This window comes from Glandiceps talaboti, chromosome 3 (assembly GCF_964340395.1).
Source record: "Glandiceps talaboti chromosome 3, keGlaTala1.1, whole genome shotgun sequence".
NCBI classification, from domain to species: domain Eukaryota; kingdom Metazoa; phylum Hemichordata; class Enteropneusta; family Spengelidae; genus Glandiceps; species Glandiceps talaboti.
In genome coordinates, this window is record NC_135551.1 from 31,362,106 (window position 1) to 31,369,170 (window position 7,065).

Consider the following 7,065-nt stretch of genomic DNA (forward strand, 5'->3'; position numbering starts at 1 on the left):
TGATATTTTGTGAACTCCATTAGTAGCAGGTGTGCCTTTTTCCGGGACACACCGGTAATGATTCTTCCGCTCGACCTAAATTCAACTATGTATTTTTACAAAATCATAGACAGTCAATGGCCAGTGCTACACAGAGTTGGGCATTATATCAGAGATGAAGAACCCAGTCTTTAAATTTCCACACCGTGTCAAGAATGGAGTGTCAACTGTTTGACATACGGCTACAAATGCGAATGGTTGGATGTTTCAAGCCAACATTCCTATCGTAAGATTTTAGAGATCGGAACGTCAATGATGAGACCGCAAAACCACAAAATGTTGACGATCACCGTGGGATCATGTAGTTTTGGTGTACCATGAAGGCGGAAAACCGTCTCTATGTCTTGATCTCAGCATAGTTTCGCATCAGTTGAACTCAACGACCTAAAACGAAATGTCATGTTTGTGAGGCCGTGGCAGATGTAAACAGTTCCCGTCATGTCATCGGGATGGACAGTACAAGTAGCCAATGAGAGGATCGATGATGTCATCTTTTCAGTCAACTGGTCAGAGGTTACGCGCGTTTGTTCTTATATCCATTACTCCACGCCTAACTTCCTGTCTACATGGTCGAGCACTTCAATGGTCAATCGTACCCTACGGCGTGTATGGTTCGTGGCTTACGGGAGTTTTCGGCGTGGCTGAGCTTTTAAAATCAGGGTAAATATGGTACTTTTCTTTCTCCGTTTTAAATTTTGACTACATGCTGGATAAAAAAGAGCTGTCAATATAACTTTTTAAAGAATAAATTGCCAAACTGAACACCTCAACACAATGCTACTTGATTGGGACTCGAGACTACACTGTCACTAGTACATAGTACACTGTCGATAGTCGTTCGTTCGTGCCTTTTTTGCTACATTTTATCTAAGACGAAAGTCGTCGCATTGCTCCGAACCGGGGCAATACTATAACCGATGTACTGATTATTTCGCAACATCACAGCAAGTGCCAGATAGGCATTCACAGTTTCCTATCAGTACGGGTGTATTCAGTGCTACGGAGCGAGGCGACGACTAGCACAGGCAAATGTGTATATTATCTTTTATAACTGGCTAAAACACGTAAGGTTGTGAACTAAGGAATAACATTCTGTATAAACAAAAAACGTGTTAAAGGGTAAGATTTCAATTGATTGTAATTAATGTAATTTGTTCTAAATTGATCGAAATATTTTTGTTGAGAATATAAATTCAAATGTGGGTAATATTGTGACTTGGAAATACTAAGAATCAATATTTATGCTGATAATTTGATAAAAGAGTGATATGGTATTTGGTGAAAATAAGTATTTTGTACCCATTGAAACGATATTTCTTTAACATGTATTAGTGTGAAGAAATACTAATCAGCACACTTATTTGGTTGATGTTCAGGGGTTTCTTGTTTGTTGGCCGTGACTGACAATTAGTAACAAATCACCTGATTTGTTCCATCACATCAAAACTTTAATTTTATCTCATATGCAAGACTTTGCACGCACACCTATATTTTTGTTTTGTTTTGAAACAGTTTCCACAATTGTCCCGTGAAATTACTCAGCAGTGATTTGAATTGAAATCAATGTCTAATTTAAATTTCTGGTTCTCTCTTGTCAACAGATGAAAAATTACACGTTTGTACAAGATGAAAGTCTTCCTCTACATAAAGTCAAATGTGAAGATATTGACTGACATGCTGAAAACTATTTATAGCAGGACTCAGGGCCATTGCAAACAAGTGAAGTTAAATACATGTTACAAAGTGTAAACTGAAGCAGATGATATATTTTATGTATTTATATATTTTATTAGCCACATATATATATTACATATTCATTTTTATTTATTTTCTCCATGTTAAATAAAGTATTGAAAATACAACTGCAGAGAGTTGTTGTTATCTGTCACATTACATCATTTTACGTTTATCCAAAGCTTGACAGTTCATGGCCCCCATGAAGTGTTTAACTTATAAATGAGCCATAAGAGTCTTCTCAAAAACAAGTCAAGTTTGAATGAATCATCAACCAGATACTACTTCAATAGAACAGATAAGCCAATCATTGAGGAACATGTTTGGTATGGTAATATCACAACTAAACTGTCATTGTTACATGAAATAGATTGCACTAATCCTGGTATATGTTACAAGGACATAGTCAAGATCAACCTAGTAAATAGTCCAAGCTAGAAGTAGACAAAAAGAAGAGATTGAATTTTGTGTTACAAACCACCAAATATGTACAGGAGCTTGATAATGTTCTTTCCTGGAGAAGATTTATGAAGTGAGTTGAAAAACAGACTGTCCTTTTGTAAATGTATCCATATGGGACTGTTGTGATCACAGCAACTTAAATTTTATATTGAAGGTTTATTTCTGCTATCTCAATAGTGAGAAGGTCATCGACTTCCTCGTACAATTCAATGTGTTTTTCTTTTTTCTGCTATTTTGTTTCAACAAGTTTCTTGTTTACTTCTAATCTGTATTCATCAATAGCAGTTAGATCATGAGGGTTGTCGACTTCCGGATGTAAATCCATCTATACACTTGTGGGACAGTCACAGAGAGCCTGATAGCTATAAAAACAAAACAAAAGAAAAACATTTGTATGGATCATAATAAAATATAACCATGCATACACAGCAGATAAAATTAACTAGAATAAATTTATAGAAGTAACTAAGATGATACACTGTACAAAATGACATTACTCAAAGTAAAATTCTGTTAACTTTGGAACTCGGGCAAATCTGGTAACATAATGTGCTGGGTATGATGGTTATCAGAGTACTATCAACCATATCTGTTGTTGTTGTTGTTGTTGTTGTTGTTACTACTATTAAAATTATCACATCTTGGATTACATTTTGTTTTATGGCCTGGTTTCAAGTGCATGTTTACTATGTCAGATCATAGCAAGTGACACAAAGTAATAATAAGATATTGCAGTACGTGATATCGGGAATATGTCTCACATACCCTCTTACACTAGTCTCAATTTTGATATCTCCTGGCTCGATTTGCTTTGGCTCTGTGGATGGTGCTAGCAAGACTGACGATGATGCTGTCGGACGAAAAAAAATTCATTAGTACTCTATCGACCAATGTTGAAAGCAGCTGGCAAAAATTGACACAAATAATTTATCTGTAACAGTTACATTGTCATTACCTACCAAGTGTCAACATATGATTACATTTACGATTGTATACACATGCTTTGCATACGATGTACGTCTACGTCTACGCGTCTAATCCATTTACTCACGCATATATCCGACGATCGATCGACAATGACCACACAACACAACGAAGCTTTCATCCACTATCACGCATGTAAATAAGGCTTACGTTACCGTGATTACGTTTTCCAGAAATTCGTTTTAGAACTCAGATAGCTATTCCCTCACCAAAACAAATCTACTCCAAGAAAGTCAACAGGCGCTAGGCTGACAGTGACAAACAACGTGTCACACATAGTACACAGTGTTGAATACGTGGACACTCTCGCTCTGATCACCGAGAATTTACACTGCTCCCGAAAAAACGCGCCCCATCGCGCCCCATTGTCCGACAAAAAATTCTGACCCCTCGTTGTAAAGCTTGGAAAATCCTCTTTCAGACTGACTACAGCGATATATGCAAAGGAAAACCTCTAAAAAGACATTTAGTCTTACATATGTACCCATGAACTTGGCACGGACTTTTGAGCAAAATCTGACCTCGCTGCCAGACCGATCAATAGGTCAAAAAGGGATGATAACTCGTACGAGCTCGTACTTACCGCTTTCAGCAGTTGCCATCTTTCTTCGTACGTCGTATATAGTGGCACGTGTGGCATGTTTACATCCGAAAACTACCGAATCTTTTAAACAAAGGGCGAAACTTCTGCCGACAAGTTCCGAAGACTTGGGGAAGAATGGCGGTGAGCCGTGCTCATGAATATTCATGATATTTCGTGACGCTGAAAGATTCCAGTTCACTGAATGGTCGAGCGTGTGGCAGTGAACTGTCCATCCCGATGACATGACGGGAACTGGTAAAATGGTACTTATAATTTATTACAGGATGTTGCTATTGGGAATCTGGTGTTGATTTAGTTAGAACAACCTAAATCCAACACCTGCAATGAAAACCTCCCGAGGGGGACCAGTAGTGTCAAATTGTTGTCACCTGCTTGAATATTTTGACTTTGAGATGACATACAACTAGATCGACTAACCAAATTGCTCGAATCCATAACCAATAACTTGATACATAATGTAATCTGGTTGTAAAATACTTGACTTGCCCCCAAACCGACAACGTTCTCAGGCTGTCTAACAACTGTCAAGCATCAGAGATGATTTATGATCATAATATCTATGACCACTGTCTGAGATATATGGTAAGATATATATATATATATATATATATATATATATATATATATATATATATATATATATATATATATATATATATATATATATATATATCATTTTTGTGTTATTCAAAATGTTCTGCTTTTCCCGCCATTTGCACAATCACATATTTCTGAAACTAAAATAAAATAGTATATCAACATGTGACCATACATAATTCAAACATTTTCATTTATTAAGAATTATTACCAAGTTGAATAAAAGTTACACAGTTCGTGTCAACAGCACAGAAACAAAATAGAGGTCAGGTGACCGGAAATACATTATTGTTTAATGGGCCTCAATAACATCAATATTTTAAGAGACAATTTAGGACTACTGTGTATGGTGTTATGGTAGTCCATCCATATCACGTGACACGTTGATCTACTGCATCAGTTTGAATCTCAGATTGAGTTTTGACTTATCAAATCATCTTCAAGTTGGTGGCCCTGGTTAAGGACAATCAAAAGCCATGGGATGATTTCCACTTGTTTCTCTATACCATAAACTAGCTACACATAAAACTGTATCCCAGTCACGGTATAACATGTAAACCATATTAGACACGTACCAGGGCAGTGCAGTTCAACCCACTTCGTGCAGATCACGTGTCAAGGCAGTACACCATGATTTGTATGATGGATATATTACGCGGGTCTGTCATTTTCTGCCCAGAAATAGAATACGTGTGAAAATAGCTAGCTTAGATAAATATCGTCCCACCAATAGTACGGGACAGTAACGTCTTAATTTGATTCACCTTGTACAAAACAAACTACTACCAATTTGAATATCACTGAGTTGTAATAAATATGTATGATTTCAAAGTAACAATGTACTGGAGAACAGATTATTTATTATTAATATTGATATTAAGTGATCACCTTTACTAAGTATAATAACATGTACATTTGATGATTTGATTATCAGTTAGTGGGATGAAAGCTATTGTTGTAAGCATGATTTTTTTATTTCACTTTTTCGTCTATGTACTCTCCTGACATATTCTGACCTGAAGCCATTGGTGACCCTGGTTGTTCATGTAAAAATTAGCCCATCAATGTTCTCAGTGAACAGAGCGAAAAATGGCCATGATTGTTGCCATGGAAATATTGTGAATAATGTAGATGAGGTACAGTTCATGATATATTCATATTCACATTATACGAGTAGGCAACCGATCAAATGATCAATAGAATAAGCTGCATCTCCTCTGAGAACTGTAGTATTTGCTGAGAACTTAGAACTGGTTGCCAAACGAAGCGAATAAAAGTCATTATTCCGTTTTGTTTGACCGGAGAACAACCCGTCATCAAGTTGTCACAGTAACATTTAACGGGTGTTTTGATATTTTACTAAAGACTATATTAGGTTGAAACATAAACTGACTTTTCTACAGAATCTTTGTCCCTTTGTGTTCTCTTCTCAGTAAATTTACTTCCATCGAAGTGAGGCATCAAGTGTTTGAAATTAACAGAGCAAAGATGATGAATTTTGTACCCGCCCCACCAGACTAGAACACAAACCGTGTCTCTACTAGCTTGAATAAATTGCTCAATCTATCAAAGTGGTTTTCAATATACTCGGACAAAGATGCAAATTAATAACGGAGTTTATTTTTTTCAATTCTCGTGAAATTGGTGATTTGATTGCTTTATCTCGTGAGAGTACAATAGCCAATTCCATGTTTCCCCCGTTAAATAGTTTCACAACAAGTTCTGACCTACGGCGTTGAAGTAGCCTTCAAATGCAGCTGGAGAGGTGACCCGAGCCGGAGGGGAGGTTATAACCATCATTGTTAGTAGTCAGGGTGCGCAACCAACTTTAAAAGTAAAAAACCCTATCCACGAGCGTCGGAAAAATTTTCACACCGTTAATACTGATGGATCATTTTCAGAGACTCGAAAGCTAAAAATAACATTTGAAAGAGTTTGGAGTTCGCCTAAAGTTTAAACCGAGGGTCGGATAAGTTACCAAGACACCAGACAGTGCGTCATTAATGAAAAGCTACGATTTATAGTGATCTTTTTGTCATATTTTCAAGTTACACCATAGCAACTTATGGGCGATAAATTCTTTGAAACTATGGTCCCTTTGTTCGAGGTCCGTCTCTGAGATGAACAATTAGTGATTTATCTAACAAACTTTCTTTTTCACTGCGTTGCATCAACACTAGTATGTGAAAACTAATCAAAAGTTGTGATTTATGGCAATCTGTTGGTAATATTCTCAAGTTACTCCATGGCATTCAGGCGATATGGTGTCAGAAAATATCGCGCCTTCAAGTTGTCGTCTGTGAAATGAGCGATTTCAACATTACTATGTTCACCAGTCCTCGTTGATTCAACACAAGTGTGTTAAAAAGAACTGTTACAATTATTCAGAGAAAGAATCGAAAAGTTGACCAGTTTGTAAAAAAGCAACCAGTTTAGAAAATTGCATGCCATAACGCTAACAACAAGATTACAAAATAAATCAAAACAAAAGAGTTTGGACACGGCATGCAATGACTGATGGCAAAAACAATTACTGTGCATTGTGTATTTGAGAGTATAGTATGGACTCAGAAATCTCACACAAGAATGGTTATTGTTGCACATCACATCAACACAGACATGTGTTTTTGTCACGCTTATCTATC

General features: G+C 36.6%; 1 long non-coding RNA gene across 1 annotated transcript; it reads right to left on the reverse strand.

The window, feature by feature from the left end:
* Positions 1-1,911: 1,911 nt before the first annotated feature.
* LOC144432509 (uncharacterized) lies at positions 1,912-4,030 on the reverse strand. Its single transcript, XR_013480724.1, has 3 exons — positions 3,803-4,030; positions 3,001-3,085; positions 1,912-2,597 (listed from the first exon to the last, which is right to left on the reverse strand). It is a non-coding gene; the product is annotated as an uncharacterized LOC144432509 (long non-coding RNA).
* Between the last annotated feature and the right edge of the window lie 3,035 nt (positions 4,031-7,065).